Source organism: Coccinella septempunctata, chromosome 3 (assembly GCF_907165205.1).
Source record: "Coccinella septempunctata chromosome 3, icCocSept1.1, whole genome shotgun sequence".
NCBI classification, from domain to species: Eukaryota; Metazoa; Arthropoda; class Insecta; order Coleoptera; family Coccinellidae; genus Coccinella; species Coccinella septempunctata.
This window is the reverse complement of record NC_058191.1, coordinates 41,776,935-41,789,580: the sequence shown is the minus strand read 5'-3', so window position 1 is coordinate 41,789,580 and position 12,646 is coordinate 41,776,935. Positions and strand designations below refer to the sequence as shown.

Here is a 12,646-nt window from a genome sequence, read left to right as displayed (position 1 = left end):
ATTGCCCAGGTACAGAGCAAGAAACGTTGACACTATTGACGTTATCGGCTACGTACAAAAAACGGCGGGTAAAGTTCCAATGGAACGATGTAATAATAGCAATAATAACTGAATTCCATGGTCATGACTTCTCGGGCGTTTTAACGCCGTTTTCATTTGCGACCACGAAACCACGTGACTCCTTGACCACGACAGTTGAATATCTGCTCTCGAAGAGAAACTCCGAACTTATCTGCCAGACTAGAATCGATGTGAACGTGACAAAAACTACAAATGGTTCATTGTTCCTTAATCTAAATAAAAATAATGGCGTTGCTTGGGTTATCAATTTAATAATATGCGGATAAAATAAAGTACCTAGTCGTTAGGCGCCAGGCAAGGTACATTCAGCGATATAGTAATTGTCCAAGAATTTTTCCTCTGAATCTGACAATTTGTCTCTTCCATGAATCGACCATTCATTGACTATTTTCGGGAAACATGACTTGGCGTCGATTCAAATTAGTCTTCTAAAAAAATCATCAAAATGACACGTACAAAAATTTGTGTTTCGTCATCTACAGGAAGCATCGGATAGAACAATAAACAGGGATTCCCACACCGAAGAAATCTGTTACGTAAGGTTGAGAGAGGCCTTTCGAACCGAAGAACAAGACATAGTTCGTGATCGCTGAACATAATATTCTGTGACCTGTGTAGGTCGTGCCCTTTTGCCGGTGCGCCACTGCCTGAATTATGGTTTGCTTGATAAAACACCGGCAATCTTAATACGTGGTGGTAGAAATGTCAGGGGGTCTTCCTGACCAGCGTGACTTGATATTTACTGCTTGGTCAGTTCGATTTACTGGTTGAGCGTGAAGCAAAACTGAGGCCAGCCAAACCGCAACCTATTCCACGGCGGAGAGTTTCACGGATGGGTTTTTCGATGATGACCGTGAGTAGGAGCTATTTTTGGGCGAACTTGACCGGTGGAGTGGAATATGGGCCAATGATTATGGGGAAAATAGATAGGTTATACACAGTGGATCTTTGACTTGTACAAATATTTTATGAGTCGATGCTTGAGGTCAAAAGAAACACTTTTTTCGTATACCATTTTTTCCGATACGGCTCTGATTGAAAGAAATAGCTAATTTACGTTTCATAATGAGCTGTGCCACCCCTGAAAAAAAGAAATTACCTTCAGAATAACTAGCTAAATCTATGACACTACACATCTGTGGATCTTACTCGAAAATGGTGCTTTAAACGAGAAAATATGGAGAATACTTTTGTTTTACAAAATTTTCAAATATGCATTAGATATAGCGTTCAACTTGGTTCCAAGAGTTGATCTGATATCCGAATATCCCTCATATCCAAAAAAAAATTACACATTGACAAACTGAAACACATGTACAGGACACTAGAAAGTATAAGGGCCATAAAAAACGCGCTTTTACTCTTCTGAATTCGTTAATTTTTCCTGTACATTCAAACGCTCTGGTCACGGCAAACTCAACAGGAATTTATTGTTAAACTAACCGCAAAGACGCTACACAATCTTATAAGTTTGTCCCTTCACTCATAAATGGTAAGAAACAGAGAAATCTGTAAGGGGGGTAATTGTCCCAAGTTACAGGACTGTCCCAAGTCACCCGAATCTACCGGTACCTACTTTAATTTCACAAAACGTTCAAATATTGATTAAATAGCGCCCAACTTAGTTTCAAGAGTTGTGTTCTTTGAATTTTTGGTTTTCTTATGGTAACGGTAATGAGAAAACTGGAAGACGTGGGTCATATCTTGTGTTCGAAAAAGATTCATCAAATAAATGTAAAACTATATTCCGAAATTCATTTCATTCGATAAAACCGTTTTTGAGATAGAACTAAAAATAACATTTTTTTACGGTTTTGCAACAACCTGTATCTTTTAAACCGAGCCGATTTGGAAAAAATGGTAAAGGAAAAAATTGTTTCTTTTGACCCACTCAATCTACTGTTAAAATATTTGTATACCTAGTTAATCTTGAATTATTTTCTTCGTATTTCAAGAAAATTTGACATGCTTGAAGGGTCTACGTAACGTTTTCTCATCAATAATCAACATCGATTCTACAGCTGAAACATCGATGTATCTTCTCCATCCCTAAATTAAGCCAGCTTTAGAATTCATAGCCATCCAGGCATTGAAATCTGGTAGAAGCTAAGCCATATTTTTCCGGGTTTGCCGAAAAAATCCCTACTCAACTGTTGATTTTCTCTGCCGCTGCGTACACAACATGCATCATATCATAGCGTGACCCAACTCCATCTCTCATCCTGCTGATTTATCCCGTCAAACAATCGAGAATCGCGAAATCTCCTACCCATTTCTACTCCCAACTTCTTCATATTTCAATTCGTAAATTGCGGACGCTAATTTATCGGCCGGCGGCGTCATTTTGATGCGGTTGTAAATGGAAATGTCACCGGTCATAAACTAAACTGTTTTGTATATACGGATAGTTGTTCAACTTTCCTACCACCTGAATTGATTATGCAAGAACGGCGTCTGCTAACAACGAGTATATTAAAATGATCGATCGTGTCCTGGAGGCCTTCGGGGATAGGTGTTGAAACCGACTTTCCTGAGAGCCCCATGGTGGGTATCCTCCTGTCATCTATTTATTTCGATTCTGAAAAACGCCTTGATTGTCATTCTTCTGGCGTTCTTCGGCATGATTTCAACGGATATGTTTTACGCCTATTTCGCGGCAAATCTACTCTGACCTCGGCTTGTAGGGTCAGGTCAAATCCGTAAGAAATCGTTCTTCCGACTTGTTTCGCTTGGACAGTCCCCTTAATACGTAGCTCCGTTGTCCAGTTATGTCAGGATGTCGTCGTTTTTCTGTCGAACCGATCAGCCTTCTTTGGCAGAAACACCGATCCTTAATATTCTCTGAAATCTCTGGTCCTGTCAAAAATGTAACATTCAGAGAAACACCCTTCATTTTACTGAATTCTGTATTTGTAAAATGTATATCGCATTTACCATCTGGGTTTGCCGTTTATTGTTTCAAGTAAATTTACATTTTAATTCACTTTTTGGTATGTTTCTCCTAATTTTACAGGCTGAGTCTTTGACTCGTACGAATATTTCAACAGTAGATTCTTTAGGTCAAAAGAAACACTTTTTTCCCATACCATTTTTTTCGATTCGGCACTGATAAAAATATGAAGCCATTTTAAATTATCATAATGAGCTATGCCACCTCTGGAGAGACAAAATTCCCTTCAGTATGACAAGCTAAATCTATGACACTACGCATCGGTGGATCTTTTAAACAGAGTTTCAGTCAGGCAAAATACCCAATTTTACAGATATCACAGATATTTTTTATTTTTGAACATTAAATTACCCAAAATCGGCGTATTATACGAGAAAATATGAAAAATGCTCTCATTTTACAAAACATTCATTTGATATCGTCCAACTTAGTATCAAGAGTTGGGTTCTTTGAATTTTTGGTATTTTATGGTACGTAATGGTCATAATGAGAAAACTAGAAGACGTGGGTGATATCTTGTATTCGAAAAAGATTCATCAAATAAATGAAAAACTATATTCTGAAATTCATTTCATTCGATAAAACCATTTGTAGGAAAGAACTAAAATTACTATTTTTATGGTTTTTCAACAGCCTGTATCTTTTAAACCGAGCCGATTCGTAAAAAATGGCAAAGGAAATAAGTGTTTCTATTGACCTCAAATAGTGTATCTTTCAGATAACAGATTCATTGTAGAAAATTTGAAAAAATTCAACTTTCAGCAAGGAAGTTAGATGTTTTCACATGAATTAACTATTTTCATTTTTAAACGAATTCATAATAGTGATTCTGTCCAACCACAAGCTACGAATAAGTAACCTTATGGATGCTTATGGAACATTTAACGAGTTTTTTCACAGGGTGAACCTAAATAGAAACAACAAAATTTGTTTCTCGAGACAAAATTTGGAGACCACTATTTAAGTGCTTCCTATTTTAGCGTTATAGCCTTAGGACAACTTCAACTGGGCCACAATGTCCTTGGAACCACTGAACTTTAACCGCGTATTTGAATTCCTTCACATATCTGTACAAGAGTTAGAAAACCCAAGTAGAATTCCATAGTATTCTCGAAATGGCTCGATAGCATTTTTAGATTTCTCTCAAAAACTTTGCGTTTCACGAAAAAATTGCAAGAAACAAGAAGTTTGTCGATAAATTGGGCTTTCTAACAGCTTTGAAATTTTCCAAGAATTCAAATACGCGGTTATAGTTCAGTGGTTTTACAGACATTGAAGCCTCGTAGTTAAAAGGTATAACAAAAGGGTCCATTCCCCAAATACGTAGCACTATGAGATTTCGCATATCACAAAACTTCTACGTACCAAATTTGCTAATTTTGTCTGGGAAACTGTGACCAAATTCTGTTGCATTAATTTCGGGACACCCTGTCCATGTACAGGAACCTTACTACGCTGAAATTTCAGGAGGATAAATAAAAATGTATGTATTTCTTATTCCATTAGAATAGATCACGAATAGAAATATTGATCCGAGTGTTCACGGTCAATACGAACGTATTCTGGTCGAATTTTTTCAGCAGCGGTCATTCTAATCGTACGTTAATTGATTGTAGAGGCAATTATAATGGATTCGATGAAAAAAAGACCTTGCCATGCGTCCGGCAAACTGCGACACGGAATTGTATAATTTCGAGTAATAGTTCTGTTGTGGTTTGAAGAATTTAGAATTGGGTACGTTGATGTGGTCGATCCTTCACAATTTTATTACGCAGTGCGATTAAAAAATGATATTGAATCTCAGGCTGAAAGATGTGGTAGAAAGGTTTTCGGTTTTCAATTACTTATCGTTTTTTACGCCAAACCTTAACGTGTTTTATAATTCCCACGACTTAAAGAAGCAACTAAGGATCGAACTTGAAAATCATGTAATTTCAGCGAACGAAATCCCTAGAAATTATTTATACCTTATCTAGAATGGGCGACTTATCTCAATAAACATTATATTGGCTCAATTCCTACTTTTGATAAGATTAAATCAGCAAATAATGATAAATATTACTTTTTGCCCCAAATTCAGTTTTATTAATCTGATACATACGATGAAAAGATAACCAAAAGTTTTAGGAAATGCGATATTTCAATTCACCGATAATTCATATTATTTTGAAAGATCAGCTTTATAATCCATCCAACCAATCGAATTTTTCTGGGATATTTTATTCAATAAGATAAGAAGTAAAGGTTAGATGAGGGTGAAACCTTCAAAACCACTCATTTTAGAAGCTGTAAGATGTGAAACGATGCTATATTTTCTTCAATACATAAAAATGTCTTATATATTGGTCGATATTTGAGCAACACCAACAAATTCAGTTGATAGACTATAGCAGGAACTGAAAAAACCTGGAGACATACATCCATATTTCGAGGAAAACCGAGAATTCTTGTCTTGATGCCAAACTTTTTCAGAAATGTCCCATTATTGTCATAAAAAAGCATGTATGTTAGAGACCAGTTCAATGAATCCAACTCTGTTTGCTCAATGAGGTGTAGTAGCTAAATAATTACTTCACCGAACAAAGCCATACTTCACTATGGTGAAAATATGGCGTCTAATTACAATGAAGGAACTCTGTGGGTAATCACACACCATTGGACTTCTATACAATAACCACTCGAAGGTGAAATATTCAGACCAATCGAATTGCCTGCTGATGGCCAACTTTGAGGGGTTAATATTGAGGAATTAACGGAGCAAGTGAGAAGATTAACATTGAAACAATCTGGACCAAAATGGTCGACAATGTACGTTGCGAATTTCTGGTTGGTTAGTTACAATCTCATATCTTCTAAAACAGATTTGGATTGAGAAAAATGATTAGATTCCCCGAAATAAAATGATCAAAGAGAATCTCATGCGGTGTGATTTTTAAGCAGGGAGGAATGATAGAATCGGAGATCCAGTTTCTCATGGTTGTCAATGGAGAAATTCGATATTTTAAATCGTTCTACAAAGGTGTTTACACATGACAATTTATCGAAAATAAGTAGCCATTGTAAACGTCACTGCTCGACTGTAAGCAGCGTTGTTAACAATCGTTATAAGAAACCTGTAGAAGCCCCGTAGATCGCTATCTCTGATGCGAGTTTAGATTCTGATCTGCCTGAAGAGGACCTTGTTAATAAATCTGAATAGGGAAATAAAGTTTGTCGGTTGGGGTATTTCGCTATGTTCAGACCGTTGCCTATTCTTCCTTCCAACAAATTTATAAGCAAATTGTGGTTTTATGCCTTTATCGGAACAAATGCCCGTATATTTAGTCCCGGAGTATAATTAATATGTGTATTGACCATTGATATCGAGGCCATGGCAATGTTGGTCAGATAAGGCACTCCAGAAGTGCAGAAACAGCGCTGTACATGGGTAATGTGCTCATTTGCGATAACTATTTGACCAATGACAGGTGTTGGCAGTTCTATTCAAGCCGAATTCCGATCGAGATACAGAAAGCGTTTCAGGAAACTCAAAGCCCAATTATTGAAAGTTTTTCGATAGTCTGGTAATGTCGTTTTCAGACCTACGATGATTTTTCTGGTCGAAATTTGACCCTCAAATATGGGGTCAGTTGAAAAATCGTCAAGACGGAACGGTTGCACCGAGCTCAATTAAATTCGGAGATTTATTACTAGAAGAGTTGCTCTTTCCAAATATGTATTTAATTCAGATCAACGATGGATTTTCTGGGAGGTACGGGAGGCGAGAGATGACCTTCAAAAATCCCTAAAAAGATGGGGGAAAAAGTTGACAATTCGTCAAGATCGAACTGTTGCACCGAGATCAATGAAATGTGGAGATTTATCACAAGATGAGTTGCTCTTCCAGAATATGTATGACATTCAGATCTGCGATGATTTTCCTGGAATAAAAACGACTCAAAAGTTGACTTTCGAAAAAAAAAAATTCCCAAAAAGATGGGGTCAGTTGAAACTTCCTCAAGACCGAACGTTTGTGCCGAAATGGATGGTATTCTCAAGTTTATTACTAGGAGAGTTGCTCTTTCAGAATATGTATCACATTTAGAGCTACAATGATTTTTCTGGGAGATACACGTGTCGAAAATTGACATCAGAGAAAGACGATTTTTAGAGACTCGCACTTAACATAGTTCCTTAAGATTCCTATTTTGATAGGAAATGTTGTGGGTTTAAGTTGGGACACCTTGTACATCATCCCAATATGAACTCAGAACTCAGAATGTGATAAAATGACCACAACTTTACAATTACACCGGCCTTGGTCGACGCTAATCAATGATCGATTAACTATCGGTTTTTCCACAAACTCGACTCACCTGGAAGTTGAGGAATTTATCTTGTTCCATCTGCATTTCCCGTGACATACCCATCGACTTCGGTTATCTAGATTCTGCTGATAAAATTTATATGCAAGATCTCGCGCAGGCTCCAGTCTTGCTGAAGAAACTTAATGATGTCCACTGTTATTGATGCTTGGGGCTTAGTTTGCATAGATTTGAATAGCATGGTGGGCGGTCCGCGAGCTTAGATATCCTGCATCTTTTCAATACGGGATTCGCAATGTATAATTAAATGCATCGACGTAATAAAGATGTCGCAAAAGGGGAAATCTCACGTTGTTGTTGTAATGAAGAAACTCTGAATACATTTGAATGCGATCTCTTCCAATGTTCCATCGTATACGATGGACAAATTCATCATAAAATATGGGCCACAACGTAAACTTTTCATTTTCATCAATGACAGAGTTTTCAGTTGTCATATGTCAAAAATTGATAAGCTTGTCGTTATGGCATCTTAACTTATAAAACCCTCAATCCCACACTGGAAATTTCTAGTCTTTGGAGGGCTTCATCAAGCCAGTATACAGTAACGTCATCAAAAAAGTGATTACAAACGTTCTACTAAACACAAAGAAGGCCATCAACGAGATAACATGGGAAATCACCCACAATTTTTTTTCTGAAGGCTCCCATCGCCGCTACAGATCTGGTACAATTTCTTAGGGTCATTCCGTACGTCATTTTTCATTTCACCGTCGTGACAGACACGACAATATGGACAAACATCTTTCTTTGTGCCTCGAAAGGGTTAGGACGGATTCCCACACTGTACACCCACATCTGCCCCGGCAAAACAACTCGCATTCACAGCGTATGGACATCGCAGAGATTCATCTGGCAGAAAATGATCAGATATGACCCGTGAGCCTGATATTAAGAATGCTTTTTGTGTCGCACACACCGCATCTCTGTCATCGCTCGTTAATTCGCAGTTTTTGTAATAATTGTTTTATGGGGGCATCAAACTCCCATACTTTGCACGGTGAATTGTCAACAACGATCACACCTTCATTTCACGACAATTAAACGTTATTAACTAAGCGAGATATTTCGTATTTTCAGCTTGAGGTCGTTCCTTGTGAAATCCCAGGCCTTGTTAGCAAAAATCTAAAAGTCAATGATAAATTACCTATATTACAAGAAGACGAATCGAAGAGGAATTTAAGTTGAGGAGTAACCAACATCATTTCTTTTATACTGACTCGGAGCTAACCTAAGTGATCCTAGACGAAACTATAGCATCTTAATCTTTGTTCAACAAACTAAAACATGTTTGAAATTTCTGGATCAAAACACGACATGTTTCAAGGGCTACTATGCATCAAGACTAAGTCCAAATTGTTCATTCACTTATATGAAAATATAAAAGAACTACTCATTTCTAGTAAATGCTGAATGTCCAATTCTGTTTGATGATGCATCACTGAAATCTTCACTGGACATATTGAACATCTATACCTTCCGATGACGATGTGGTTGATGCTGCATTCGGTCAATTGATATTAACTGACGGTGTTGATGCTTTAGCTTGTTGTTTCTCCTGACGAATTCAGCAATGAGCTTTGAAATTTACTATACAGGCCTCAATATAACCAGAAACAGCTTGTAGGGTAGAATGTTGAATCTCTCTCTTTTATTTATCGGTCTATTTCTCCCAAATCCATATCAGTAACGCTTAATCTTCCTTATAACAGGAATTTCGGATGCAGCATCCTCGTTTTACTTTAGAAATTCGGATAAGAGTTCGTCTTAATTAGAAACAGTTTTGGGGTTATCAATTATATGAATCAAATAAGCTTGTAAACGACAATTGCTTAATCGATGTAGTCAAGACGTGACATCAGATGTCCATTACATACCTAATAAGCTCATTTGAATAATAAGTTCGATATTCTTTAAGTCTTGGCTTCTGCTGTGCCTTTTTTAGGCAAACCGTTCAGTTAGATCAGAGGTTCCCAAACTTTTTTCTCTCATGGACCACTTTCAAAATTTTGCTAGTTTCGGTGGACCCCCTGCCTACATTTCTACCATATTCCCAAAACTCAAAACAAAAAATGTGAAGACTAAAGCAAACTAAAGAAATTTGCGTTAAGGCGAATTAACAGTTTTCGAAAGAAATCTGAGAATAATTGGTTGATTAATTGATTTATTGTACTGTGAGTGGTTGTCAGAAAAGTAAAGTTGGCCAATGAAAAAAGTAATTCCATCCAACTTTTCTTTTTCGTCATTCACTGACAGCACAAGGAATCAATCAATTCTCTTTTATTTTATTTAGAAAACTCCCCATTCGGAGATGGTAAGGAGAAAAATAGTACCTATATTTTCTCTAATATTCAAATATGTAATAATTTCAAATAATATTATCGAGAATATTATACTGTAATATGATAACAGTATAACTAAAATCAAACATTAATAACGTAATATAACTTCTACAATGACAAAATACTCATAATTTTAATGGGAGGTATGTACTTGATGGATTGACAGCAAATTATCAATATTTTGCTTCAGTTTTGTTAGGAATAACCGCAAATCTCCCCGTTCTGTTATATTCAATCCGTTCCGTTTGTCGAAAGATTTGTGACGACACTTTTTTCGACAAGATATGACGAGGGAAAGGCTATCAGAAGCTTTCTCGCAATTCCAGTCCAGGATATTTTTCGGGTATTTCTGCCTGCAGCCAAAATGTTTGATACCCTCTTTTTGAATTTAACCTTCAGCTCCTCCAATGCTGAGCTCAAGTAGCTCCTCTTGTAATAACACAATCCCCCATTTCCGTTTCATCAAATGGATTTATGATCCATGGTGGTATTTCTATTGTCAAGATATCTTCAAATCTGATTTTAAAGTCATCATTCAGGGCGATTAAATGTTGAACGTATATCTGAATATCCTCATCAAGACATTCTACCTGTGACAAGTTTGAGAAATGAGAAAATTCTCGCCGACTAATATTTTGCTTCATAAATTTCAATTTTCCAAGAAAAGCTGAGATTACACCCTTTGTTTTTATTAAATTGAGGCTATCCCTTTATTGTAAGTTGAGGTCATTAAATTTTTTGAACAAATCTGTCTCCTTTCGAATTGATCAGGTTTTTTTTTAAATCTGGATCTTTACTATCCAAAAACTCTAGAACAGATTCAAAAAGTGATATCTATATTCTTGTTAAACATGCACCTTTCGATAACCAGCGTACTTCATCAGTATGTAAGAGCAATCTCTTACTCTCAAAATATTATCTGCCTACGTTGATAGGTGAAGTCAAACCTACATTTTAGTTCTTCACTATCGATACCAGATAAATTTTCGTGGATCCCCGCTTACGAACTGCGAACCCCTTTTTTTTTGTCACGCCAACGTAGACCCCCATCGAGTCTTCCATAGACCCCTGGGGGTCCACCTGGACCACTTTGGGAATCAAGGAGTTAGATGTACCAGAGCTTCGAAATTTGATAGCCTACATGACGACTTGCTAAAAATACCATTTAATCATCCCTAGAAACCAAATAATCTCAGTAAATCATAGTGGAACTGATGGATTGGGCCACAGCACTAAAGAAATCATCATCCCAGTGTATTTTCAACGTCATATCCCCCCCTCTCCCAGCCACAAAACCTCAAGACTTTATCTCCACTCATTTACGTTGTTTTTACCGTCTTTACAACAATTAGATCCTCGATTCGCCGATAAGGTGACCTTTAACGGTGGCCCATAGAGAGCATGTGAAGATGTGAGGAAATGGTTCAACTCTCCCACGCTCCAGCTAGACGGTGAGCCAGGGCCAAACGAAGAGAATAATAGAATGGGAATTCAACACTTGTCCGAAGAACGGACAATGGGGGGACAATGGTCAGATTCAACCTGCCTCAGATGCGGTATACGATTTTATTCTTTTCAATGGGGAAGGCGATGTTTGTCGTTTAAATTTTGAATGGATTGGGGTTAAAACTGATTGACGGAATCAGGGTGGGACCTGTGTGCGATACCCTGTATACATTAGACGGCAAAATTTAGGTGACGATGGGAATTGTTTGGGTTTTGCATCCTTTGCTTCGATTTGCAATGAATAAAAGTGGAATACTTATATCCTAGTCATTTTTACAACCCTTCTGGATATACGAGGATATGTTGAAAAATTCTTAGCCTACTATAGAACCAAACAAAATTTCAATGTCGAAATATTTCATTACTCAACATATTCTCCTCTTAATTGGATACATTTATTACAGCGAACCTGCAACGTCTTTAGACCTTTCAAATAAAAAGTTTTTTCTTGCTCTGCAAACTAGACCACCACATCTTTTATTACCTTCCCGTTGGAAGAAAATTTACGACCTTTTAAACCTTTTTTCAGTTGAAGAAAGAGATGATAGTCGGATGGAGCAAAATCTGGTGAATAAGGGGGGTGTTCTAGTGATTCAAATTCTAAATCCCGAATTTTTTGCATGGCAACATGAGATTTGTGTGCGGAGGCGTTGTCCTGCAAAAACAAAACACCTTTGGATAGTTTTCCGCGTCTTTTCTCTTCGATTTTTTCCTGTAGAGTGGTCAGTAATGCCGTATAGTAATCTCTGGTTATTGTTCTACCCTCATCCAAAAAATTAATCATGATTACTCCATGGCAATCCCAAAATACTGAAGCAAGAACTTTTCCAGCAGATTTTTGGACACGAAACTTCTTAAGTCTTGGAGATCCAGAATGTCGCCATTCCATCGATTGTTGCTTTGTTTCCGCATCGTAGAGATGTACTTAAGTCTCGTTCATAGTAACAATTCGGTTTAAGAAGTCTACATCGTTTTCAAATCCAGCTCAGATCGAACGTGATGCTTCTATCCTTGCACGCTTTTGGTCAACATTCAAACATTTGAGGATTCATTTTGCAGCAATTTTTCTCATGTCCAAATTGATGTGAACAATATGATGAATGGCTTCGTATGAAACATTCAGTGCTTCAGATATCCGTTTAAGCCCAATTCGACGGTCTGATAAAATCATGTCATGAACTGCATCGATATTTTCGGGGACTGACACAGAAAGTGGCCTTCCCGATCGGTCATCACTTTCAATCGAAAATTTACCTCTTTTGAAGCTTGCAGTTCAACTTTTTACTATCGCATACGAAGGACATTGATCTCCAAAGGTACTAAGCATATCTTCGTAAATCTGCTCACCTCTCAACCCTTTTAAATACAGGTTCTCGATGATGGCTCGATACTCCAATTTTTCG

General features: G+C 37.3%; 1 protein-coding gene across 2 annotated transcripts in view; it reads left to right on the top strand.

Annotated features, from left to right (window-relative positions):
* The window catches only part of LOC123309454 (B-cell lymphoma/leukemia 11A), a 38,559-nt gene that overhangs the window by 5,742 nt on the left and 20,171 nt on the right, over positions 1–12,646 (top strand). The gene's annotated exons all lie outside the window — the stretch shown is intronic.